This window comes from Antechinus flavipes, chromosome 3 (genome assembly GCF_016432865.1).
Source record: "Antechinus flavipes isolate AdamAnt ecotype Samford, QLD, Australia chromosome 3, AdamAnt_v2, whole genome shotgun sequence".
In the NCBI taxonomy this organism is placed as follows: domain Eukaryota; kingdom Metazoa; phylum Chordata; class Mammalia; order Dasyuromorphia; family Dasyuridae; genus Antechinus; species Antechinus flavipes.
Window position 1 is genome coordinate 22,300,341 of NC_067400.1, and position 27,345 is coordinate 22,327,685.

Consider the following 27,345-nt stretch of genomic DNA (forward strand, 5'->3'; position numbering starts at 1 on the left):
AGCAAAACAAAACATGGACGCAGATAAAGAATCCCTTGTCTAATTTCAATCCAAGCAAGTATTTTGAGGTAAGCCAAATCTATGGTCAGAATCTAATCAATCAATAGACAAGATGCTCAAAAGATCAGGGCCTAATTCCATTGAAGCCTGAGACTATTAACTCTATAACATTTTAAAGATAATTCTAAATTCTCATTTTCCTTGACTTGGTCCCTATGTCTAATTGTTCTTGCTGAGTCTACGAACTCTTCAAAAGCCTAAGTAATCAATAAAACAAAGGACACAGATTTATAGATGGAAATAATCTTAAAAGCAAAATAGTCCAACCTTCTCATTTATCACTTGAGGAATTGAAATCCAAACAGATTAAGCCTCCTGGCCAAAGTTATAGATGTTCAAAGTTGTTGAGTTGGAATTTCAACTGAAGTGCCATAACTCTTAGTCTAGCAGAATTTCCACATCTAATATGATCTTTTATTTGGTCTACTGTTTCCCAAGCAGTTACTGAATAATAGGGATATAATGCTATACTTCAAATAGTTTTGGGGTTTGTTTCAGAGCCACCAGAGGAGTAGACATTCCGGATAGTTGAGTGTCCTTTTCATTGTAAATCTGGATGTGGTACACACCAAGTGGAGCAGACCACCAGCCTTATATTTTTTCTGTCCTTCAAAAAAATGTGGAACCAAAAGATGCAGCCTGAAAGGAGGTAGTGCCACTTTGGGCTCTGAGCTGGCAAGCAACCTTCCCATGGCACCTCAAATTAGAATTCCAATTCACAAATTATCATTTTAACAGTATTAAAAAAAAAGGCATTTCTGACAAGTCTCCCCTCTCTATGTTCTCTCTGCTTCCATTTTCAATGCATGGCTGTGAAATATATACACTATGTGCATAAGTTAAATCATAGGTCACTTAAATTTCCTTCATTTAAAAGAGACAAACTTTAATGGAAAAAAAAGAAAACAGAAATTACTTTCTGAATTATTCAGAAATATCACAGGAGATGAAAACTGCTTAGTAGTTTCCACTGTGTAGATAATGCATCGTGATCAATAAGTAAATGGTAACCTTACCTTAAGAGCAAATATAGGGATGCATTATTAAAGAGGAATAAAATTGGTAGGCTTCATTATTCATGCAAATTTAATGGTGTGTGTATGGGTTAGAAGTCATACTTAAAAATTTAATCCAGTACATTCTAATTGGGGGAAAGATAGAATCCAAAGTAGTTTTTACACATAACTATGTTTATAATTATTACTATTTTTTTAAATCAGTGAAGCTGCAGAGAAAGAACTTTTGTTGCCATAGAAGCACAGACATGAAGTGACCATTGTCTTTCTCAAAATAGAGAATAAAATGGCTCCAGGCAGTTGGCAGCTTTCATCCTTGTAGCTTCCTGTTAAGGTATAATAACAGAATCACAAAATAGCAGAGTTGGAATGAGACCTCAGGAAACATTTAGTCCAAATCATGCCTGAAAAGAAATTCCCTCTCCCACCTACCTGACAAATGATCAATCAGTCAGAGCTTAAAAGTTCTAGAGAGGAGAAATTCTCAACATCCATATAGGACTATTTTAAGTGAATTCTACTATTTTTTATCATCATAACTCTTAGGAAACCCTAAAGCCTATATTTGATTCTTTGCAGCATGAAGTCATCTCTTGTAGTTGCACTAGCAGTGAATCTCTCACTGGTTCCAAAAGAAAGTCTGAAAACTTGAATATAGCTATAATGTTCCATTGCCTAACTCATTTTTTCTTCAATCCAAACATTCCCCTTTCTAAAACACACATTTTTGTTGCCCTTGCCCAACAAGAAAGATGAGAGAGGTACAATGACATTCTATTGATGGAAACAAATGCAATGCATTTTTAAAAGGAGAATCAAGTTTTAAAGTCCTTCTAGTCTCATCTCCCAGAATATTTTGAATTGAGACAGCCTTAACAACAGATCTAATCACAAAAGGATTATTTAATTAGGATAGCTAGATGGCATAGCAGATGTAGCATTATTCCTGGAGTCAAGACTTAAGTTTAAATTCAACCTCAGAAACTTTCTATAGAAAGTGAATTTGGTCAAGTCACATAACCACTATTTGCTTAGTTTCCTGTAAAATAGGGGTAATGATAGCCTTTAACTTAGAGGGTTTTTGTGAGGATCAAATAAGATTATATTTCTAAAGTATTTAGCAGTGCCTGGCACATAATAAGCAGTATATAAATTTTAGCTATTATTATTATTATATTATTAAATATATTGGTATTATAATCAATCATGTATAAGATACAGATTTTCAACTCTTTTTTACTCCTATCCATATCCCAATTCTTTTAAATTAAAACAATTCAAGAGAAAACTGTATGATTTTAAGCTTCCGTTTTTTCTTTGCCAAGAACAAAAGGAATATTGATTAAAATCGCAAGTCCTTTGCTTGAAATTGTCTTTTTTTGCTAGGTGAGATTTTTGATTATTGGAAAACAAGATATGCTTTCTGAATTTTGAAATGGGAAATATATACATGTAGTTTCAAACTATTAGATTATGTCAATATATATGAAGTTAAACAAATGGTTTGTTCACTAATAGATCTGGCTATGTCTACAACAAGCCATGTTTGCTCAGATGAAATTTTGATTATTACTTCTTTTTTCTATGTGTTTATAATTCTCTGAAGGCTTTGAACCTCCATATATACAACTTCAGTTAACCTTAAAGCAGGGAAAATGTTTACTTCCATCAATGAGCAGAACTCTTTGTCACACTTTTCTAAATTAAAAGAAGTCACATTTATAGTACTTGAAAAATAACAAGCACTTCTTAAATACTTGGTGACTGAATATTTGACCTTTTTGCTGATAACTAGAAGTAGAGGCAGGAATGGGACCTCTGTTTGTTAGCAATAATCATGCAAAATAAATGAGAGAAAGTTATTTTTCCTATCTTGCAGTATAGGGAATTGAAACTTAAAGAACGATAGACAAAATTAGAAGAAATATCATAAAGAAATTTAGTTCAACTTTCTTATTTTATAGGAGACTGAGGCTAGAAAGAGTTAAATGGTTTGTTCAGTGTTACCCACTTAAGAAGTCCTGGAGCAAAATATTCTGGCAACAATTCTTGCTACTCTTCTACCACAACACCCTGCCTAGAGAATAAGTACATTCTATACCATTGTATACTTACTCTCTGTCCCTCTGTCCCCTTGGTCTTAGGCAACTTCCTTAATTAGCAGTTAGTTAGTGTGGTACAGGTCATGATTTTCAAGGCAGAATATAGTTGTCTGAGTTTTGGCATTGCTGCTGGGTAACTGTTTTATTCTGGGTAAGTCAGTAAGTCCATAAGTATATCTTGGACAGATATTACAAAATCACAATGACCTAATTAGGTATAAATTCGAATTAGAAGTAAAGAGATGACTGGATTGTCTTTAGAAAATTCTGTATTACCTTTAATGATTCCAAGCCTCTCTCTTAGAAAGGAAAAAAAAGTGAATCTTCAAAATTCTTGCCTTATTCATGTAGTATTGCATATTTGAGAAGGCTGGGATATTAGTCTTTCATTAAATGAAATTTAAAATCACTTCACAAGAAATGGAGAACTTCGTGCACGTGAACATGATACAACATGTAGGAGCATTGTAAAGCAGAGACTTCAAACATATAGACTGGGGCCATATTAGAGCCCTACTCCTGCCTGAATCAGATTAAAATATAATTGGGAAATATTTTTTAAAAAATAAATCAAAAGATAATGGAACACAGATAACATTAACATCTGGTTTCCCTAACTCAATATACCCTAGTATAGATTCTTATAGATGCCCCTATTCTTATTTGAGTTTTGTAGAGGTCAGGAACACTGAAAAGGTATACTTAAGGCTCAGTATGATTGATTTAATCCTACAACAAGGTGTTGACTCAGTGGAATTGAGGAGACAATGGTTATCTAATTTACATATACTTAGTACTTAGCATGGTGATGTAACAGTTCTATAGTTGATGTAACAGTAATATGCAGAGACATTCCATCTCCCACCATCCTGGTGGCTCTCCTGCCTCCTGCATTCCTCCACTGAAATCAAGACTCATCTGAAGGTCCCCCAGAAAGCTAGCCTGGCCTCAGGAGAAGGAGACAGACTGAAGAAGATCATAAAGATTTTGGACTTTATCCCTGACTATTCTCATGGTGATTATTCTGCTGGGACCAAGGCTAGTCCTAAAATCTCCAGAAAGCTAAAGCAGATCACTACAGAGTTTAACAACATATGTGTAATTAATGAAATCTTGAAATGAGTGAATGAAAGGGAAGATGACTTTGTCATTGCAAGATTGCAAGATTAGGGGATGAACAATGCTTACTTATTTGGATAAAGTAATGGGAACATGTGCCTTAGAACTAAAGAAAAATAGATAGATACAGTTATGTTGCAGGCTTCATTGTTACATGTCATTCCCACATTACTAAAACCATAGTTTCATTTGAATGTTGGAATAAGTTTTTTTTTCCTTGATCTAAAACCAATCTTGATATTCTCAGATGTTTCCCAAAGGTGTTATCACAATTGCTCCTAAGTCCATGGTGTACTCATGCTCTTTTTATCCCACATCCTTCCTTGAAATAAGATAATCAAATCATTCACATTAAAATAGTAAAGATCTCTGAAATCCATCACACACTTCAGTATGGTCCTAGACAGAAGCAGCTGCCACATTTTCTAGTTTAGTCACAGTTACCCCACCAGCCTCAGCACATAGAGAAATACCAGCTATAGAAGCCACACTCAGCATCAGGTATACTGCAAGACCTTCAGCAGAGCTGGATACTACCTACCTAACTCCCCTTAGAGTATCAACAGAAACTTGGGGCCCCTGGAACCCTCAACACAACATCAATGCAGCAACCAGGGAAACAACCTGGACTTGCAGCCTCTGGCACAAAAAGCCTGAAATAGTGCCCCACCCTAGAAGTATTGATCAAATTTATATTTTAAAAAGATAAACAAACAAACAAACAAAAAAAACCTAAAGAAGAATCTGACCAATGAAAATTAACAAGTGACAAGGATGATCATGATTCAAATTCACAAGAGGCCAGAAATATCATATACCTCTGGAGAAAATTCCAAAGCAAAATAGAAAATGTTCTCAAGCTCAGAACTTGTTGAAGAGCTCAAAAAGGAGTTTTAAAATCAAATGAGAGAGGTAGAATAAAAATTGGGAAAATAAATGAGAGCTATCTAAGAAAATTATGGAAAATGAGTGATCAGCTTGGAAAAAAAGAACACACCTGCTTAAAAAGTAGACTTGCTCAAATGAAAAAGGAGAATACAAAAATTCACTGAAGAAAGCAACTTTAAAATATAATTGGCCAAATGTAAAAGGAAATACAAAAACTAATTGAGGTTAATAACACCTTAAAAGTCAGATTTTGGCAAGTTAAGTGAAAGCTTCTGTGAGACATCTAGAATCAATTTTTAAAATCCAATAGTATTTTTAAAAAGTAAGAAAATGTAAAATACCTTATTGGAAAAACAAGTGACCTGGAAAAGAATTCAAGGAGAAACAATGTCAGAATTATTAAACTGATTATAAGCCTATCAAAAGGAGGACTTGGAAACATCTAGTAGTAGATATTAAAGACTAGCCTACAACCCCAGTTTTCCTCACTTCCTTATACCAATTATGCAGTAATCATGCTGACTACATAAGCAGATTTCAGGTGGAAATATTTTTATCTTTAGCTCCATTGTTTCTAATTTCAGTGCCAGCCATTAAAAAAAAGTATTAGATATGCCTGTATAGATTTAGTGGCTAAATTATGAATATTTGAATGTCTAGACTTCATCTGTTCATTTTGCGGACTTCTATTAAGGATTATCTGTATGACCTAGCTACTAAGAGAGTACACTATTTCAAGAATAAATTTTCACAAGATTGGTTGTGGTATTGCTCATTTTCCAGCGAATTAAGGTGAGCCAGCAACTTAGTAAACAATAAGCTGCATATTGATGATCATGCAATTTTTTGAAACATCAATGCAGAATCATTTAATTGTCTTCAAGAAATATGTGAGCGAATAGAGGTCCTCAGAAATTCTTTTGGAAATTTATTTAAGAAGGGAAGAGCAGTAGTTCTAAGTTCTAGATAAGTGGGACCCAAGTAAGGATTTAACTTGAATTATTCATGTGACATCTTTAATTTTCTGCTTCACTGTCCACCTGAGGAAAGCTAAACTTCTAATGCAACACAAGTATACCTCACTTTACATACTTATTTGCAAGGTATTAATGGGAGGCAGCTAAGATAATATTTGTGTCTGGTAAAACAGCTTAAGGATCTAAAAGGAAAATCAGCAAATAAGAATCAAATCACACTTGTAGTAATGTAATATTTCTTTTTGCAAGTATTTCTGTTATGTAAAAGACAAATTTCTTTCAACAACTTCCATTCTCTCAGGAAATTTTCAAGAAAACAATTAAGGAGCATATATGTATACATACACGCAAAAACACACAAATATTTACTCCTAACCAAAAATCCAAATGCTTATAATAATATAAAATCTTTTGCTCCAGATATCTCTTTTGCTTTGAGATGTTGACAGGATATTTAACAAAAAGCCAGAGGGCTATGTTGGTATCTAGAAAAAAATATTAGAAGAATCAAAGAAGGGACAGCTAGGGGGTACAATAGATAGAGTACTAACCCTGGAATCAGGAGAAGCCCGAGATCCAATATGACTTCAGATAATTGGTACTTAGTAGCTGTGTGACCCTGGGCAAATCACTTAACCCCAATTACACAATGACAACAACAACAAAGAATCAAAGGAATGATTTTATCATAATGGATTGTTTTTAGAAAGACAGAGAAGTGGGCAAGATGATAAGATCCAGAAGAGATGAGGGCTGGCTTATATAGAAAAGATTATAAAGTAAAAGAAGATAGGGAACCCAGAAGTCAATGTATAATTAAGTAATCTGAAGCTTATAAAAGTTAAATGAATCTTTGAGAGTCACACTGTTAAGGCTCAAAAGGAGAACCGAACAGGTTGGGGTTGCTGACTGATGTCACAAGGTGTTGCAAAAAAAATTGCAGGCTTCAATCCATCTCCCAGTCAAAGGGAAACGTTTATTATAATTGTAATGCCAATTGAAGTGAGCTAAGTTCCAAAAGAATTTAGCAAATAATCAGGAACAAGAGATAAATTTATAGAAAAAAGACAGACCTGATAGTTCATGTAATTGACTTGCTTATGTTTTAGAGGTAGATTTGAGGAGTGGTCTAGTATGTGCTTCATTATTTGTCTCAGAAACCCTGTTATCATTGATCAATAGATTGTAATCTAGCAGTCAGCAATGTTTGTAGAACCATATTATAGCATATAGTATGGAGACTTTAGGATCCTTGACAAAGAGATTGTTAGAACAATCAAACTCCTAAAATCAAAGATCCTCGGGATTACTGCTACCTTTCTCCTAGATGTTGTACTCCATTAAAAATCTTCTAATAAGTGAATAAGGAAAGGGATAAAATCAGATTTCCTTCATTCCAAATCCAGGGGGCTCTCATCTTCTGTGCTACCTCTACAGAATATATAGTGACAATGTTGTACTATGTGGAGTTTAAATCTTATACTCATAACGGTTCTGTATTCAAGCTCTGCCACTAATGATAACACATTTTCTAATATCTTAGAATTAAATTTCATATTCTGAAAAATAGGAATTAAAGTACTTTTAATATTTGCCTTATAAGGCTTTTTTCATTCTCAATTCAGATAATTTCAATAAATCTTTCTGTCTATTCTAAGGTAAAATATAAATGTCAGTTATTGTTTCTAATCAAGCTATCAATTTTCAATAAATTTCCAATAAATACCATTTTTTTTTGCCTAGGAACATGTCATGTACAAATCTGAATAAAATCTCTACCCTTAAAATTTAGAGTTAAAAAGATAACGTCATCATCATCATCATAATAGTCAGTTTTTCTATAGCATTTTAAGTTTGCAAGATACTTTCAGATTTCACAACAATCCTGGGAGGTAGATGCTGAATTATTCTTATTTTTCATATAAAGAAACTGATGCAGACTCAAGTTAAGTGAATTTCTCAGAATCACAAATTACTACTAATATATTCGAACTTGGGTTTTCTTTAGTCCAAGTCTAGAACTCTATTATATCCATGCATAAGTAAATATAGAAGAGATTTTGAGTGATTTAAAGGGAAGGTTTTAGCAGATAAGAGTACTGAAAAATATTTCAAGTAAAACCTGTTATTTGAGTTGAACCCTGAAAGAAACTAGGGATTGTAAAAGACATAGTAGTGTGTGATTGTTAATCCAATAAAGCTTTTCAGCATTGGCAGAAATGTTTCTTCAGAAATAAAGAGGAAGTGGATTCAGTGGATTAAGTCAAATTTTTAAACTTAATAACAGGCCATAATGTTTCTTTAACATCATCAAGGTTTTTGCACAGGCTTGTATAGACACACACACACACACACACACACACACACACACATCACAGAATTTGAAATCTGTATTTCCTTTAGCCCATATATCAGTTCTTCTTATAATGGCAACAGCAAGGCTATGCAAGGCATTTAAGCAATGATTATCTTACCCTTATTATTATTATTCTTTATTGCATAATATTTATTATCGAGAAAGGCCTGATTACCGCAAACTGAACATCTTGATTCTGTCTTGTTAACCTATTAGTTCTCATACTATTGGCACACATATAGGCTTTTGACTGTGAGCTACTCAAGGAAAGAAGAAATACAAAAAAGCTTATTGCACTGAAATGGGGGAATCCTGATAGACTCCAAGAAAGTCATTATACCTTTGTTAATTAGAAAAGTGTGCTTTAGCTTGGATTAAAGCTAAAAAGGATAAGAAAATAAATTATTTCTTTCTCTCAAAATTAAATAGATTCATTGGAAATGAATTCAGTCATGTGTTGAACATCTTTAAAAGTTTAGCTGCAATTGACAGACCAACAATGGGCAATATAAATATATTTATACACATATTATATTTCTTTATACACACACATACACACACACACACACACATACACACACACACACACACACACACATATATATTCCCTACACTTGATCACTGAATGATCACTGAACTACCTCAGTCTGAGACCTGGGAAAGATCTTAGCTTAACAAGGCCAAGGTCTCCCACTGTTTCATGGGCCATTTTCAGATGTCGTGATCTATATCTTTCTAGTAGAACCAGATTTCTCTCAAGGAGAGCATAAGATTGGTAACTGTATAGCTCCCCTTCACTTACAAGTCATGGTATCACTTTCCTGATTTTATGATCAGAGCTATGGAGAAACAGCAATTAATAGGAAACAGGAATAATCATTCAAAATTACTTTAGGAAAAATATTAAAAAAACAACTTTTTCTTAAAAGACTTTCTGCTTATTTAACTTTCAAAAGTTTCGTCCATTGGGATACAATTGCTTCATTCAAAATAAGGGAAGGGTGTATATTCTGTGACAATGCAGCCGGAAGAAAAAAATCAGAAGGAAGCCCAGATTTAGAATGAAAAAAACCTGAGCTTGAATTGGGACTCTACTACTGCCTCTTTGGAAGAGATTAGTTAAAATATTTTTCTTCTTGGTTTCATTATGTTATTTCTACAGCAAATTTTAAGATCTCTTTCTGTTAGAGATATGACAGAATAGGAAAGAAATTGTGATTGTAAGAAAACTTCCCTTAGATAAAAGCCAAAGGAAAAATCTCTTACATGAGACAATTTTTTCTTCAAAGGAAGATCTGGTCAAAGCCATTGGTCATAGTCTATGAGTATGCTTCTGTATTCAAGTTTATTATTTACTTGAATAGTCTACTATTAATTATTGTTATGTTTTTATGTGCATTATTTTTATTATTTTAATCATCATCAATAAACACAAGGATTTCAACATACAAAGAACAAGAAGCTTTAAATATAAACTTTTTTTGAGTTTTTCACTATACAGCTAAAAAAGTTGAGGTGACATTCAAAGAGATTGAGCTTACTTTTAAGATCTTGAAATTTAATTATGGAATTTGTGTCAACATGGAAAACATGTATAAAATTAATAATTATAGTGAGATTTTATGTCGCATCTTTTCTCAGTGTTTTGAAAGATGTTCTAAGGACACAGAGGGGTGGGAGGAGGGAAGATTAGTAGAGATAAAACATGATTAGAAAAGGCATTGTGAGAAGATATTATTTTGCTTTATTGTATCAAATTCTTTACAGAAAACTAATCTCACTACAGGATAATATTTTCTCAATTTCATTGCAATTTCAATATCAATTTACATAGGTGACTCAGGATTTGAATGAATTTTTATTGCCTCTAACATAGGGAATGAATATGTATCAAACTTGTTTCATTTATCTGTACTTTGAACGTTATTTTCATGCATTATTCAAATTTAGAAACCATTTCTAAACATATATTTAAAGGTAAGTTTCAAATGTCATAGATAAAACTATTTAGCCATTTTTACCAGGCATAATACATTCTTAGATTGGTGACTCTTTAAAGGATACATGACTCCTAGAAATAGAGAGATACAGTAAATTAAAAATAAATAAACCAGTTCACATTTTGCCTCCAAGAAATTTAGGAAAGTAAAATGTCAATAGAAACATTTTACTTTTTTTTTTTAATAAAGATATTTACAACTGCTATATGTATAAAAACCTAGCATTCGTGATAATAAAAAAAATAAATTTTCCTTTTATATGGACATCAAATTATATTTAATTGGTATAAGTTCAAAAGAACTGAACAAAAGTTTACATCAATTGCATAACAACTATAACTTTAAAAAAAACCTTTTTTTTTTTTCACATGGAAAATAGTAGTCAGATACAAAAGAGGAATACAGTGAACTAAGGTTATTTAATGCCCTTTCTATAATTAACCTAAAGCATCAATGTAAGTGAGGTCATGCAGTTAATAGGATTCATAAAATATATTTATAATTATTAATGCCAATGAGCATTTACAGAACACTTTAAAACATGTACTTACTTTGTGGCACTTAAATGAATCTGTGGCCATGGAAATAGAAGTTAACCACCCTTTAAATTATGTTAGTCAAGGTATTGTCTTACAACAGGTGTTCAGTCGTGTAGGTAAACTCAATGCCCTCTGTATGACTAAAAGGGAGGGAGTGAGTGAGGGAGGGAGTGAGGAAGGGGAGAAGAGAGGGATGGAGGGAGGGAGAGAGGAAGAGGGAGAGGGAGGGAGGGAGCAAGGAAGAGAGTGCCTGGGGGAATGAGCCGGAGAGCACGGGGAAGCAAGCGGTAGCACACTGGGGATAGAGGAAAAAAGGGAGGGAGCGAGGGAAGGAGCAAGGGAAAGAGTGAGGGAGAGAGTGAGGAAGGGAGAGAACAGGGAAGGGACAGAAAGAGGGAGGGAGGGAGGGAGAGAAAGGGAGGGAAAGAAGAAGAGAGAGAGAGGGAGAGAGGGATGGAACAAGGGAGTGAGTGAGGGAGGGAGCAAGATAGGGAGGGAAAGAGGGAGGGAACGAGGGGGAGAGAGAGATGGAGGGAGGGAGAGAGGGGAAAGAGAGAGAGAGGAGACAGGGAGAGAAAGGAGAGAAGGAACAGGGAAGGGAGCGTGCAAAGGAGTGAGCGGGAGCATGCAGGGGAGCGAGTGGATGGGCGGGAAAGCAAGTGGAAGCACGCTGGGGACAGAGGAAAAGTAGGAGGGAACGAGAGAGGGAGTGAGGGAGAGAGGGAGGGAGCGAGGGAGAAGGAGGGAGGGAGCAAAGGAGGGAGAGAAGGAGGGAGGGAGGGAGGGGGAGAGGGAGAAGAAGAGGGAAGAAGGGAGAGAGAGAGAGAGAAAGGGAGGGAAATAGGGAGGGAGATGGAGAGAGGGAGAGAGAGAGATGGAGGGAGAGAGAGAGAGATGGAGGGAGGGAGGGAGGGAGAAAGAGAGAGAGATGGAGGGAGGGAGAGAGAGAGAGAAGGAGAGAGAGGAGAGAGAGGGAGGGAACAGGAAAGGGAACATGTGGGGGAGTGAGCGGAAGCACATGGGGAAGTGAGTCAAAGCGCCATGGGGAAGTGAGTGGAAGCACCCTGGGGACAGAGGAAAAGAGGGAGGGAGTGAAGGAGGGAGCGAGGGAGGGAACAAGGGAGGGAGAGAGGGAAGGATTTAGGAAATTCAACAGATTTGACTCTTTTTAAAAATAAATAAGCAACTCTATCTTTAGAAGTTAAAATTTATGCGAATTAAGTTAATTTAAAAGAAATAATACAACATATGATAAAATCTTGGAAGAAATGTTCTTTTGCACTTTAAGTAAATAATACATTCAAAGAATTATGGGTGGTAAAGCAGGCGAGAAATTGTTGAAGAACAACAATTCTTGAAGAAGTTTTCTCTAGATATTGGAGTATATAAATAATCTTTAAATGTGATTATGATAGCTGTAAATCAAGGGTGATATAATTGAGATAACAGAATACCATGGATAAGCGTGTTTTTGTTTGGATATTGTGACTGGGAAAATTGAATAGACTAATGAAGAAAAGAATATGAAAGGTTTTAATTCCATTAGGTTTAATATGATTGGATAGGCAATAGTAACCTATCAGAATAAGCTGAAAGGACAAAGCTCATTGAAATAGAAGCGAGAGGCTCCCAAAGTCAAGAAGTAATATTAGATGAGTTTTCATTCTTTCTTTTTTCTTTCATTCTTTCTTTTTCCTTTTTTCTTTTTTCTTTTCTTTTCTTTTTTCTTTTTCTTTTTCTTTTTTCTTTTTTCTTTTCTTTTCTTTTTCTTTTTTTTCTTTTTTTTTTTTTGCTTAGAGTGTCACAACTAGTAATCAAGGGTCTGATTTTGAATTTGAACTCAAGTCCTGCAGACTCCAGGGCTAGTCCACTGCACCATTTAACAGCCCCACCAATTTGATGAGACTGACTTTGTTCAGGTCTATGCTCAAGGAATACCACTTTGTATTTTTCTTTTAAAAACATTTTATTTTTTATTGATATGTTTTGTTTTCACATTTAGTTAGCCATTCCTCCCCAGCCCCACTTCCTACATAGATAAGTTTTTTGTATTTTTTTTTAATCTTTGTAACCAAAGAGGGGAAAAAAAGCAGTTCAATAAAATTAGTACATCTATCACGTATATAAACTGATGAGGGATGTTACTGTAAACTGGGGGATGGTTGGGTTTGAGGTGCAGAAATTTGAGGCAAGGAGGCCAATTAAGAAGCTTTTATTTAAGTTAGAGATATAATCTTTCTTTGTGACACCTCAACTAGGTTAGTGGTCCTTTGAGTGGAGAAAAAGGGATAAAAGGTTAGATAAAGTTGCATAGATAGAAATGACTTGGCTGATGATTGAATAAAAGGAGAGAGGGAAAAGTTTAGGGGGACTCCAATTTTGTAGACCTGGCAGTTAGAAAGAGTATTAGAGAGAAAGTGTGTGATGGATAGAGCACAGACTCAGGACTGGGAAGCCTTGATTTTATTCCCAGATCTGCCATTTATGCACATGTAGCTCCTAAGTCTTGTCAGTCCCCTTAGCCTCAGTTTCCTCTTGTAGAAATTGGGTTCCTAATTCGGAACTATGATCAAAAAAGGCATCAAACTGTGCCTACCCTTTGATCCATTAGTTTTTCTACTGGGATTATATACCAATGAGATCTTAAAGGAGTGTGCAAAAATGTTTGTGGCAGCCCTTTTTGTAGTGGCAAGAAATGGGAAACTGAGTGGATACCCATCAATTGGAGAATGGCTGAATAAATTATGGTATATGAATGTTATGGATTATTATTTTTCTGTAAGAAACCATCAGCAGGATGATTTCAGAAAGGCCTGAAGAGACTTATATAAACTGATATTAAGTGAAATGAGCAGAACCAGAAGATCATTATACACGGCAACAACAAAATTATACAATGATCAATTCTGATGGACATGGATCTATTCACTTCATCACTTCATCACTTGTTCAGTGATAAAGAGAGCCATCTATACCCAGAGAGAGGACCATGGAATCTGAGTGTGGACAACACCATAGCATTCTCATTCTCTCTGTTGGTGTTTGCTTGCATTTTGTTTTCTTTCTCAGTTTTTTTTTTCCTTCGTGATTTGATTTTTCTTGTGCAGCAAGATAACTATATAATTATGTATACATATATTGGATTTAACATTTATTGTAACATATTTAACATGTATTGGATTACCTGCCAGCTAGGGGAGGGGGTGAGGGGAAAGAAGGAGTAAATTTGGAAGAAAAGATTTTGCAAGGATCAATGTTGAAAAATTAACCATGTACATGTTTTATAAATAAAAAGCTTTAATAAAAAAAAAAAACTAAAAAGTAAGTGGGCTCCATAATATTCAAAGGGCTGTTCTGCGAAAAATACTTTGTACCCTTAAAGCTTTATAGAAACTAAATATTGTATGACATTGTCAGGAACTAAAATAATGGGAGCTATTATGTGCCTTAGCTGGTCGGGGTGAAGACTTTTCCAAATTCAGAATATTTTTTTAAATAAAGCTCTGAGCTTTTAACCATCCATATATTTTAGTTAAAATACCATTAACTGAATGCCACCATTTTGTGACAATGCTTATATTGTCATAAGATTATAGATTTAGAACAATTTTTCAAAATGTGTTCTTAGAACTAATATTACAATTAATTTCTTATTGAACAAAGCCCAAATTAGAAGTCTTAATTCTAGTTCATTCTCTCTCTCTTTCTCTATCTCTCTTCTTTGCACATATAAATATACATATATAAGTAGAGATTTATATTTTGATGTATTGATACATTGATACCTATACATGAATATCTCCATATCTATATAGCTCTAAATCATAGTAATAAGTATAAATTATCAGTACTTAAATTATCAGTAAGATCTAACACATACACTTATACCCACATGCATGCCTGGGTATGTGTATGGATAGACAGATAGATAGATAGATGAATAAATAGATAGATGGAAAATGGAGAGACAGAGACAGAAAGGCAAGGGAAGAGGGGGAGAGAAAGAGAGAAAAAGAGAGAGAGAGACAGTGAGAAAGACACACACAGAGAGACAGACAGAGACACAGAGAGACAGAGATAGAGACAGAGACTCAGAGAGAGAGAGAAAGAAAGAGACAGAGACAGAGAGATTGCTAAGCCATTTAGGTGATTCAGTAGCTAGAGGGAGTGCTGGGTCTGGACTCAGGAAGACATCTTTATGAGTTCAAACTGGACTTTGACACTTATTGAGCTGCCAGATCCTGGGCAAGTCACTTAACCCTATTACCCTCAAATTCTTCATCTTTAACATCAGTTAGAAAAGGAAATGACAAGCCAATATTTTTGCCAAGAAAACCCCAAATGGAATTACGAATATCTGGACACAACTGAAAAACAGCTTCATAAAGGGCAGCTACGTAACGAAGAGGATAGAAAGTTAAGTCTAGAATCTGGAAGACCTGAATTCAAATCTGAACTAAATTATTTACTATATCTGAGCCAAGTCAATCTCTGCCTAGGAAGAGCTAAGTGGCACAGTGGACAGTCAGAAAGAAAAGAGTTCAAATTTCACTACATCATTTTATCTGTTTTCTTTAACATACTGGAGAAGGGAATGGGAAACCATTCTAGCGCCTTTGCTAAGAAAACCCCATGGACTTAATGGTCCATGGAAGAATGAAGTAGTGAAAAGTTAAAGACTAACTAATTAATCAGTGTATATTGGCTATAAAATCTCACACATTGTAATAAGTATTTTATGAAAATTTGTGATGACTGTGTATTTAAAATCAGCCGGAGTCAGGAATTCAGGTTAAGGGAAAATCTTCAATCTTTATTGAAGTGAAGAGATGAAAAAGGATTGCGATAGCAATATGGGCAGCTGCGACAGGAAGCCAGCTAGCAGAGGGGGATTGCAGATGAAGGGCCGTTGCAATAGCAATGTGAGCAGCTGTGTCAAGATGGCAGCCAGCAGTCTCTCTTTCTGCTTCCTTTTCCACTCCCCTGCCTCCACCCACCAAAAACGTCATTTCCTATATAACACATCAGGACTTGCACAAAGAGTGGGCGGGGACCATTCTTTCTCCAAGCATATATATTAATAGAGTATGGTTCAATTACTATTTAGCCTCATGTGCTTGGGACCTCAGTGCATCAACTCAAGCCTCAGCCCATTACAAAAATTGTTTCATTTGATCTTCACAACAGCCCCAGAAAGTCACTGTTGTTTTGAGGAAATTGAAGCAAACAGTTTATATGACTTACTAAAGACCAAACATCGAGTGTCTGAATTGGATTTGAACTTGTCTTCCTGACACTCTACTATGCTCTCTATAGCTCTTAATATAAAGATAGTGATAGCTGGTGTTTGTACATATTGGTTTACACCTTATCTTCCTCCACTGGAATATGAGCTCCATAAAGACAAGGGCTGTATTTTTTTTTTCCATCTATGCATCTCCAGAACTTAACATAATGTAGACCATATGGAACACTTAATACACTCTTACTGATTGTCAAAATAGCTGTTGTCTGTTGGAAAATCTGTAGATTATACCTTTGGGATAGTTCAAAATTTTGATTTCTATGGTTTTTATAATTCCATCCATGTTGATATCTCTTTCAGTAGTCCAGATATCATCCCATCTATGTTTTCGTTGTCACTATTGCATATGCATTCATCAGTCCTTCAAGGGCTCCATGCAAAAGCTTTAAGGCTTTTCTTGAGTAATCTGAATTCTACTTAGATACCAAAGTAGCTACTGACTGAATTTCATACGATACCACATCTTTATGTACCTTATGTTCTTTAACATATATTAACTCATTTTTATTTACAATTATGATAACAGATCTCTATGGATTTACTGTAACATATTCAAGCTTTAAATTGTCAAGAATTCCAACTAGTATACATTGTACTTGAAAGTGTTAGGATGAACATTACCAAAAATATATAAAAAAAGAAAAGGATAGAAATCTTTTTATCTAGATACACAAGCTTACACAGTAATTTTAATAGATTGTGATTTGGGAATAATATTATGTTAATATTCCCAAGTAGGAAGCATTTCAACTTTAAAAGTTACACAAGAATTTAAATTTCAGTGTGTTCTGGTATCAAAGCTTTTTTTTTTCATTCTACAGAAATGTATCCAATACTTCATCTAGCTGATTGGGTATGTCAATTTATATGTTTTCTTTGGAAAGTTAGTTTTAATAACCCTTCTGGAATGATTTATTTTTAATATGTTTAGCAATTTTATTTTTTTTATTTTTGATCTCTTGTGTACATCATTTAAATTACTTCCTCATAAGAGTCAAACCTTGTTGCTAACATTTAATGATTTACGGGAAGATTTTTAAAACACATTAAATTTTTGAGCAATTCCTCTCTTCATATTTTTAATGCAATTTGTTGAAAATCTAAGGATTTTCCCCATTCTCTGCCAAAATTGTTTGCCCAGCATTTTACTTTTAAGTGGATGATTATTCAATGGCATATTAATGTCTAATTTTCCCATAGATATTTATATATTAGATTTCAATTTCCCTAGAGTGTAGGTGCTTCCTATCCTAAAAGAGAGACAATATAGGCTGCTCCCTTCAACCTTAGCTTAACATTTCCTAGAAGACAGTCTTTGACGTTAGTTTTGGCTGAAGGCCACCCCCTCTTCATGACCAAATCTAAAATCAGGTAGGCTGTTTTAAAAACAAAAACAAAACCAAATAATCTTACATGTACTCTAGCTCAGTATATATTTGAAACTATTCCATTTTTGTCAAACTTCTTGGAACTTATGTTCTAGATATACTAAAGTTCAAGACTAGTGGTCCAACAACAGACATTTACTGATATATAAGTGATAAAAGTATAAGAAAATTTTTAAAAAATATTTTGGAATGGCCAATAGTCACAGAAAATCATGCTCTACAATTTGGATCTATGCTCAAAAACTTATCAAACTGTGCATATCCTTTAACCCAGCAGTATTCCTACTAGGATTATATCCCAAAGAGACCTCAAAGGAGGGAAAGGGACCCACATGTGCAAAAATGTTTGTGGTGCCCTTTTTGTAGTGACAAGAAACTGAAAACTGAATGGATGCCCTTTAATTGGAGAATGGCTGAATAAATTATGGTATGTGAATGTTATGGAATATTATTGTTCTGTAAGAAACGATCAGCAAGATGATTTCAGAGACGCCTGGAGTTATATGAACTGTTGCTAAGGAAAAATAAGCAGAACCAAGAGATAATTATACATGGCAATAACAAGACTATAAGAAGATCAGTTCTGATAGATGTGGCTCTCTTCAACATTCAGATGATTCAAACCATTTCCAATTGTTCAGTGATTAAGAGAGCCATCTGTACCCAGAGAAAGGACTGTGGGAACTGAGTGTGGACCACAAAATAGAATTCTAACTCTTTCTGTTGTTGTTTGCTTGCATTTTTTTTCTTTCCCAGTTTTTTTTCTTTTCTTTTCTTCCTTCTTGAGCCAATTTTTCTTGTGTAGCAAGATAATTTTATAAATATGTATACATATATTTGATTTAACATATATTTTAACATAGAAAATCATGCTCTAGTCAACAATAATGAAGATATTGCCATTATCATGAGTATAAATGAAAACAATTCTTTAGATTATTTTCACATAAGATAATTCTGGGAAAAATAAGGAAAATGAAATTAATCAATATTTCAGAATAATTTGAAGGTAGGAAGGTACACTCAATAATATACTGTTTGTGGATGTCTGAACAGGTCCACCTGTTATGGAAATCAGTTTGGAAATTTGCACCAAAAGGAATTAAGTTTACCTACTTTTGACCAATGTATACTACTCTTAGGCATATACAAGGAGGGCAAATGTAGGAGACATTCCATATAAATACAATATTCATTATTGTTGTTGTTATTGTTAGACAGAAAAAATAATAAAATATACATAGTTGTAGAATGACAACAAATCCTGAATATACAAATAATTGAATGTTCTTTTTTTCTGTAAGAAACTCTAAAGATGATGGATTCAGAAGGAAAAAAAAAAAAAAAACATGAGCTGTGTGAGCTTGAGGAGGAATACTTTTATTCATATGTAACTATGTATAAAATGTAGTTATTTAAACACATTAACTACATAGTTAACATAAATGAAAATAATATTAAAATGAAATTGAATATCATGGAGTTATGACAAATTATAATTCTGAGAAAAATGAGAAAATGCAGTTCTCTCCTTAAGAGATGGTGGGCAATCAGTATAGCAGGGTGCAGGTGTTAGTAGATGTAGTCGTTAGGTATTTTTACTTATTTTTTTTCCTTTTTAATTATAAATGGAGGCTCACTGTAAATGTTTTTTTTTTCCTTCCCCTAAGAATATGAGTGGAGGATATACATGCGAAAATGATTGCAATGTAAAATAAATGGCATTGTTTTGTTTAATTGGTCACATCTGTGAAATGGCATTGGAGTAGGAATTCAGTGAAGGACATTTATGCTATCAGGATAAAATGGAGAGGTTTTATGAATCAGGCTTTTGTTTTCTGTTAACTCTTTCTATTGCCCTTGTAAATTAGTGTTTGTGCCTAATTTAGTTATATCCTTGTATTCCATTATTGGTTTCCTTTTATGCTAATGATTCTTATCTTGGATATTGTCATCTTTCCTTGCCTACACCAGGAACTTTTGAGATTTGTCTTCATCCTGTAGTTTTCTACCGGTTCTACGAGTTTTAGGTATTCTCACAAGTTCAATAGTTTGAAAGGGACAGCCTACCCTAGGCTTTCTATGTACAGAGTACCTAAATACCCAAATTTACTCAGTCCACCTGCATTCTACTTATTATCTGTCTCTCTCTCCCCTTTGTTAATCGTCACTGAAAAAATTTCATTAATATGACATCACTGTAATGAATTCCTATATATTCCACTGAAGTTGCCTCTGTTTACTCATTCGGTGTGATGATTTGTAATATACATAGTTATCAAAGGCTTTTCTGAAACGAAAATCAATCATTTCTAATCTACTGCTTCTCTGCTATCAATCCAGAAATATATTTAATGAACTCAGGCCAATTTCTCAAGCAGGGTCTCCTCTTGAAGTATCTGAACAAGCTGCCAAATATAATATTTCTCTTCTGGAGGTTATGTTACATGGCTAACCTTAACAAAGTTTACAGAACATTTATGGGAACCTGTCTTAATCTCTTGTTGGATAGAGGATTTAACACTACAGCAATTCAATTTTTTTTCTTTGACTTTGTTGTTTCTCAATGAAAACTGGAAAATTAGGTTAAGAGAGAAAAATTAGAAGGAAAAGGAAAAAAAAAAAACACCAGGAAACACATTTGTGTTTTTCTATCTTTTTATCTCTCTCTATATATATACATAGATATACACATAGAGAGATATACACACATACATATAGGTAGGCATGTATGTATGTATCTTCAAATTCAGCAGTGATGAGACCAAATTAGTGTTTTACTAGGGCAGGAAAAGGGTTGAGTCATTATCAGATTGAATAAGTCCAAAGCAAACCTTTTCTACCACTATTCTTTTTGTTTTTGGAACAAAAAAGAGTAAGAAATCCAGCTTTCTGATTGATTTACCTTAGAAGTTTCCCAGAAGGTTCTCTGAGTTTGGGTGACATTGGTAAGGATAACTAAAAGGGTCCTTATTTTTAAAAAAGCTGTTTGCACTCCTGTACTATGCAGGAGAGCTTTGAGAAACCAGAATGGACACAGACCTGAAGCACTGCAACATTCGCTGTATGCTCTTGAGGCAGCTGTGATATTGAAAACAGCACCAGCTTTAGAGACTCTTAGCCCAGAGAAGGTAAGGGTATTGGGCAACTTGTCAGAGATTATAAGGGATACCTGTGCAGGCTCAACTATATTTGGCAACTCTATTGCCTACAAACAGTTCTGGAGCAAAATTCTAGGGCAGAGAAAAGTTCTTTTGGTTAATCATAAAGAAGTAGAAATACTGGATACAATTTCAAGACCAAGAGGAGTGCTAGTGCTGATGGCAGTGGGCTCAGTCACAATTCCAGAGATGAGGAGAGTTAAGGCTTGTGATTAGAAAGGAAGAGTGACTTTAATGGGAAAAGACCAGAGTGCAGGTCAGGATAGCAGTGACAGTAGCTGCCCCTGGATTACATCATCTTGAAAGTAATCCACAGATTATAGATCTCAAAATAGTTCTGTAAACAGTATAGTAGCATGAAAAAGCATGAATCTTGGGGCAGATTTTTACCCACACCAGAAAATACCACCTTAAAACAGGCACACAAATCCAGTGGAAAAAAAAAAAAAACTCTTATCTACCTGTCAAGACAAACCCAGGAACTATATGAATACAAATTCCAAATATCAATTGCTCATGGGTAGACCAAGCTATAATATATAATATAATAAAAATGACAATTCTTCCTAAATTGGTCTGCTTATTTAGTGCCAATCAAACAGCCAAAACTTATTTTAAAGAACTTCTATTTTGTAGAAATCCTCTGAAACAACAAATGGTAAAGAATATCGAGGGAATTAATGAAAAAAATACAAATGATGGTGACTTAGTAGTACCAAACTGAAAACTGCAATATAAAGCAACATTCAGAAAAATTATTTGGCACTGGTGAATCAGTGCAATAGATTAGATATGACATAATAAGCAAGACCTACAGCAATCTAATATTTCATAAACCCCCCAAACTCCACTTTCTGGGATAGGAACTCACTCTTAGAAAAAAAAATGCTAGAAAAACAGGAAAATAATATGTCAGAAATTTGGCATAGACCTGCATCTCATACCCTATACCAAAATAAGGTCAAAATGATTGGTACATAAAGGATGACACCATAAACAGATTAAGAAAATAGGGGATAATTTACTTGTCAGATCTTTAGAGAAGGGAGAAATTTATCACCAAACAAGAACCAGAAAACCTTATGAAAGGCAAAATGGACAATTTGCATTACAATAAATTAAAAACCAACAGAAACAACATTAAAAGAGAAGTACAAAGTTGGGAAATAGTTAAACAATTTGTTCATATGATTGTGATGGAATAATACTGTTATTTTCTAAGAAATGAGGAGGAAGTTGACTTCTCAGTGAGTGGAGAAAGGATGGGGAGGAAGGAGAGAATTTAGATCTGAAACTTAAAAGAGAAAGACTATTCTTTAAAATAATAAAAAAAGAAGTTGGGGATTTTCACTGAAATTCAGTGAATTTCAGTGAACCTATGAGATGACACAGCAATTAAGTCCTTCCTTTAAAAAAGGTTTGTAAAATTAAGACAAAATAATAAAATAGAGATAGACAGAGGCCTGAAAATTATAACCTTAAATAGGAATGACTTTTTATCAAAAATAGAACAGCAGAATGAATTTCTAAAAAGCAAATTCTTTAAAATAGAGAAATCTAAAATAAAAATGAGGATGGAGAACAAGATGTACTACACATGAAGTGATTTTAAGACACAGGAATTATAATACTAACATTAGACAAAGCTAGAAAAATAAACAGTGTCAAGAGGGCTGAATGGATAAGCTGCATTTTATTTTAGGGGACCACATGTAAAAAATGTAATTATTTGAAAAAATAGAGAATGGAATTTAGTAACTTTTTAAGAATGCCTAGAAAAGAGAATAATTAGTACAACAGAGGTAATCACAAAATAAATGATTTTTATGTGTATGCAACATAAAATATTTTGTGCAAAATAAATGAATTAAAAATAAGAGAAATGATCAAACACCTCTAGTAAAAATGTAATAAGAAAAAAAAATATGAGGAAATAGGAAAATATTAGAAATAGAAACACAAAATCCTACAAAACTCAGCCTATTAATACATAAAAATAGAAGGATTTAAACCAAAAGAGTCAATATCCAAAAGATTATTGGTCAGGAGAATTAAACTGAGAAAAAAGGTGTATGTAGGGGGGAATATTGCAAAATGCTTTCTTGTTTCCCCAATTGTTGGTGTTTTTGTTGTTCTTTAAAATAATAAGAAGAAGAACGGTTCTTTCTGGGGGAGAGGGAGTTTCTCGGGGGAGGTTTTCTGGAGGCAGCTTTAGTTTCAGTTCAGATCAATAATTATCCCAAATGCAGCCAGCTGGTAAAAATACAAATGTTTATTTCTCCTTCCAAGTCTTGTCTCTTTCCTTGGGCCCGGATAGCTAGATTCTTAGAGGCCTATCGCTCTGCTTGGTTCCAAGAGCTCCCTCAGAATCTCTCCAAATCCAAAGGTTTGTCCTTCAGCCTCTGCCTCTGCTTTCTTCAGCCTCCAGCTAGCACAAAGATGAATCCATCTCTCTTGCCTTCCGAAGTAATTCTCTCCTGGCTCTAGCTCAACTCCGAATCGTGGCTTCTTCTGACTTGACGCTCTCCTCTCCATGTAATTTGGCTGAATTCTATCTGAGAGCCTCTGTCTGTATCTTATATATGAGAGAGAGGAATTGTGGGATACGAGAGAGAGAGTTTATGAGTTTTCTCCCATAGTGCAATCTGGCCCTAAGAGCTTCAAGGGAAGTTTGAATTCACAAAGTTACACAGTTTATTTTGTGAATCCCCCATAGTTGTGAACTCCAATGAGTAAAGGTGTGAACACAAGCATTGTATCAATTAGTTCTATTTAGTACCTTGTTTCAAGTTCTGGCCCAAAACATCAACTCTAATGAGTTAGCATTTTGTAAAGATTCCAACACCCAATGAGATAAGTGATTCCCAATCTGGGGAAAGTTGTATTTTTGCCTAAATATTATGCAAGTATTTAAAACGATTTATCTATTTTATGCTTAACTATTATGTTTAACTATTTTGCAATGTTTATGTGTATATGCATATTGTTGGAATCCTTACTAACTGCTAAGTAATTAGAGTTGATCTAATCTTACAAGAAGTTGTTTTGGCCAGAACCTGAAACAAGGTACTAAGTAGAACTAATCAAGACAAGGCTTGTGTTCCCACCTTTACTCATTGGAGTCCACAAGTATGCTAGCTTCACAAAGTACACTTTCTAACTTCAAGGGAGTCCACACCTTAAAGCTCTTTGGGCCAGAGAGCACTATGGGAGAAAACCCATAATCCCATTCTCTCAGAAGGTTCAGATATAAGGCGAGACAGCCATTCCAGAATACATTTTTTCCTCTTGGCTGGCTGATCGCGCTGGACTCGAGAGGAACGACTCTGCTGCAGCGAACATTTTGACGGATTTCAGTGGAGCTACGCCAGAAGCCCTCTCTCCGCTGCAAGTTGGTGGCTGGGCTCCCCAGAAGGAGATAAGAGAGACCTTCCATCTCTGTCTTGGTTGGAGGCAGAAGAAAGCAGAGGCAGAGGCTGAAGGACAGAACCTTTGGATTTGGAGACATCTGAAGGGCTCCAAGCCTCTAAACCGGCTGTGCCTTGAGAAGAACAAACTCCAACATTTGAACTCTAACAGCATATATATAATTATAAATTTATATGTTATATATAATGTATGTAGGTAGATAGAATTAAAAGTCAGCATAAATTGTATACTCCTCATGTGGTTTGAACTGTATGCTCATATTAAACATGTAATATATAAATGTTACTTTATATATTTATTTGCATATTAGTTCAAGTAATTTGGTAAAGTTTTCCTTTTCTATAATGAGTTTATTATTTTGCTTTCATTAGCATGTCAAAACAAATAACAAATTAATGAATAAAACAAATTAATCTTTATTGTTATCTTCATTTTTTTGTTTCCGTTATCAAGAAAATCAAATATGTAGAAATAGACTATCACATTACATTCTGACAGCAGTTATATTAAGCATTTTGCCAGTATATCAGTACCTAAGCTAATGAGTTGATAGGAAACTCTGGAAATTTGCCCTTTTTTGTTGTTCTATTTATCTAATAGATCCATTTCATATGATGTTTTAATTAGCTTCTAAGATGGGCCTTATCAATGTTTAAAAGAGCTCTGTTAATAATGTATTAATATTTTACAGACAGAGAAATACCTTCTGGCCTCCTTTGATATTGATTATACACTTGGTTGCTGAGTAGTAATGAGTCATCCTCTGATTTGTTGCTAAATTCACTTTCTGCTTCTGAGTCCTTTTCTTTAGTGCATGGTTTTACCATTTCAGTACATTAAAATATTCTGTGCTTAATTAGGTAAATATAAGAACATCACTCTGGAAGTTTACTACATTGTATTTTAGATTAGAGGTACAAGAGTTGCACATCCCCTCCCAACATCATGCTAGTCAGAACCCTAGAAATAAATTGTGGAATTCAGAAATGCCTCAAACAAAGCTACTACAGGGAATACATGTACACTGGGAAATAATGGGAAGGAAGATGAATTAAATGGTACTGTGTTTAATAATTACTACTTGTTCATCTTTATTGAGGTAGATCTTAGTTACTTCATTATTGCTACACACTGATTTGCATCATCTTGTCACCAAATGTCTTGGTACTATTTCAGGAAATACACACTCTCATAGCAAAAAAAAAAAAAAAAAAAAAAAAAATCCATCAAATCTGAATTTCTATTTTGAGAGGACTGTTGGTCAAGGTATATTTCTCTGTGTGTTATAATCTAGGAAGTCCTGGTAATAATCCTCTACTTTATGCTACAGTCAAATTGTCCAAAGACTCTTCTAATGCTCTTGTAAAGTTTTTAGTCTTATAAATCAAGTTTAATCTAGGTTAGATGTATGAAAGAAATGATATTTAAGTAGTATGTAAATGTGAAATCAATTTTCCTTCAAAAAAGCTTACTTTTCCAGTTGATTCTTCTATAGGACATAACTTACCTGTCTAGTTTTAGAATATATAATTAGGAATAGATAGACAGAGATAGAAAGATGGAAAGAAAGAAGACAGAAAAAGAGAAAGAAAGAGAAAGATAGAAGTATAATTATAGGCATATGTATGCATGTTTGACCATGTCACTCACATATTGAATAAAATCTAATAATGTTATATTACCCATATGATCAATTGTAAATTCCTCTGACTGAATTTTACAGACTGATGCACACATATCTATCTCTGTCTATCTCTGTCTTTCTTCTCTCTCGCCATATATATATTTCACTCTCTTTCTTTCTCTCCCCCCAACTTTATACTGACTTCTTAATTAGCCAATTATACTATAAGAATTTGTTAAGAAGTTACAAAGTGGCAAGCATTAGGTTAAGTTCTCAGAGTAAAAATGCAAACATAAAGAAAGTCATTATCTTTATCAAGAAGGTTATATTCTAATTATTAAAGATAATAGAGAAAAAGGAACTGAAAATTGCTGAGTGGGAAAGATACTAGTTCAAAGACAAGGTAGACAAAGTCCTTTAGAAATGAGTCAGTAGCACACCTAGGAAAGGATATTTGGCCTGGAGTTATTGTCCTACAGTTTCAAGACACAAATAATCCAGGAGCAATAATAACTGCCAACCCCTCCCACCCCAGGCTCCAGTGGTCATTTCTAGTGGGGCAAAGTTGATATTTCCTCTTCTTCATCTCTCCTGCCCACTGCTCCATTGCCTCCTGAATGGATCTTACCTCACACACATGCACACACATTAAAAAAAAAAAAAAAACAAAAAAAAAACAAAAAAAAAAAAAAACTGAAAAATATCTTACCTTAAAAAGGTCAAGGTCTCCCACTGAATCCTGGATCACCACCAGTCATCCTGACTTGTATATTTCCACTGGAGTCTAATGACTCTTGAAGAGAGAGGGGGGCTGATAGCTGAAAAGTTCTGTCTCACTTAAATCTAAATCACTTGTTAGTCAGGATATCACTTTTGTGATGTCATAGATCTTCAGGAACAAAAAAAAAAAAAAAAAAAAAAAACAGACAATTCTGTCTGACACTTTATGACTTCATTTGGGTTTTCTTGGGAAAGATATTGGAATGGTTTTGCCTTCTCCAGATCATTTTACAGATAAACAAACTGAGGCAAACATGGTTAAATGATTTGTCCAGGATCACACAGCTAATAAGTGTCTCAGGCCAAATTTGAAGTTGGGAAGATGTCTTCCTAATTCTAATCCTAGTACTCCAGCCGCTGTTCCACCTGGCTGCTCTCCTAAATTACTGGCAGAATTTATAATAGAAAACATGTTTTCTAGGACTATTCACTATGTTAAGAAAGCTGTAAGTAAATATCATTGAACCCTTGAAAAAACAAACTGTACGATTATTTAATGTTTCTGGTTCCAGTCTTGCTCACATTTTGGGAAAGTAGTTCCACTGAGGTTTTTTTTAAAAATCCCCTATGATTAAGACAATCTCAATGGAAGCAAACAGTC

The 27,345-nt window shown here is 34.3% G+C and overlaps 1 long non-coding RNA gene across 1 annotated transcript in view; it reads right to left on the reverse strand.

The window, feature by feature from the left end:
• LOC127557727 (uncharacterized) overlaps window positions 1-26,787 on the reverse strand; it is a 37,950-nt gene extending 11,163 nt beyond the window's left edge. The window contains exon 1 of the long non-coding RNA XR_007952602.1: window positions 26,674-26,787. This is a non-coding gene — a long non-coding RNA (uncharacterized LOC127557727). The remainder of the gene's footprint in view (window positions 1-26,673) is intronic.
• Window positions 26,788-27,345: the final 558 nt, after the last annotated feature.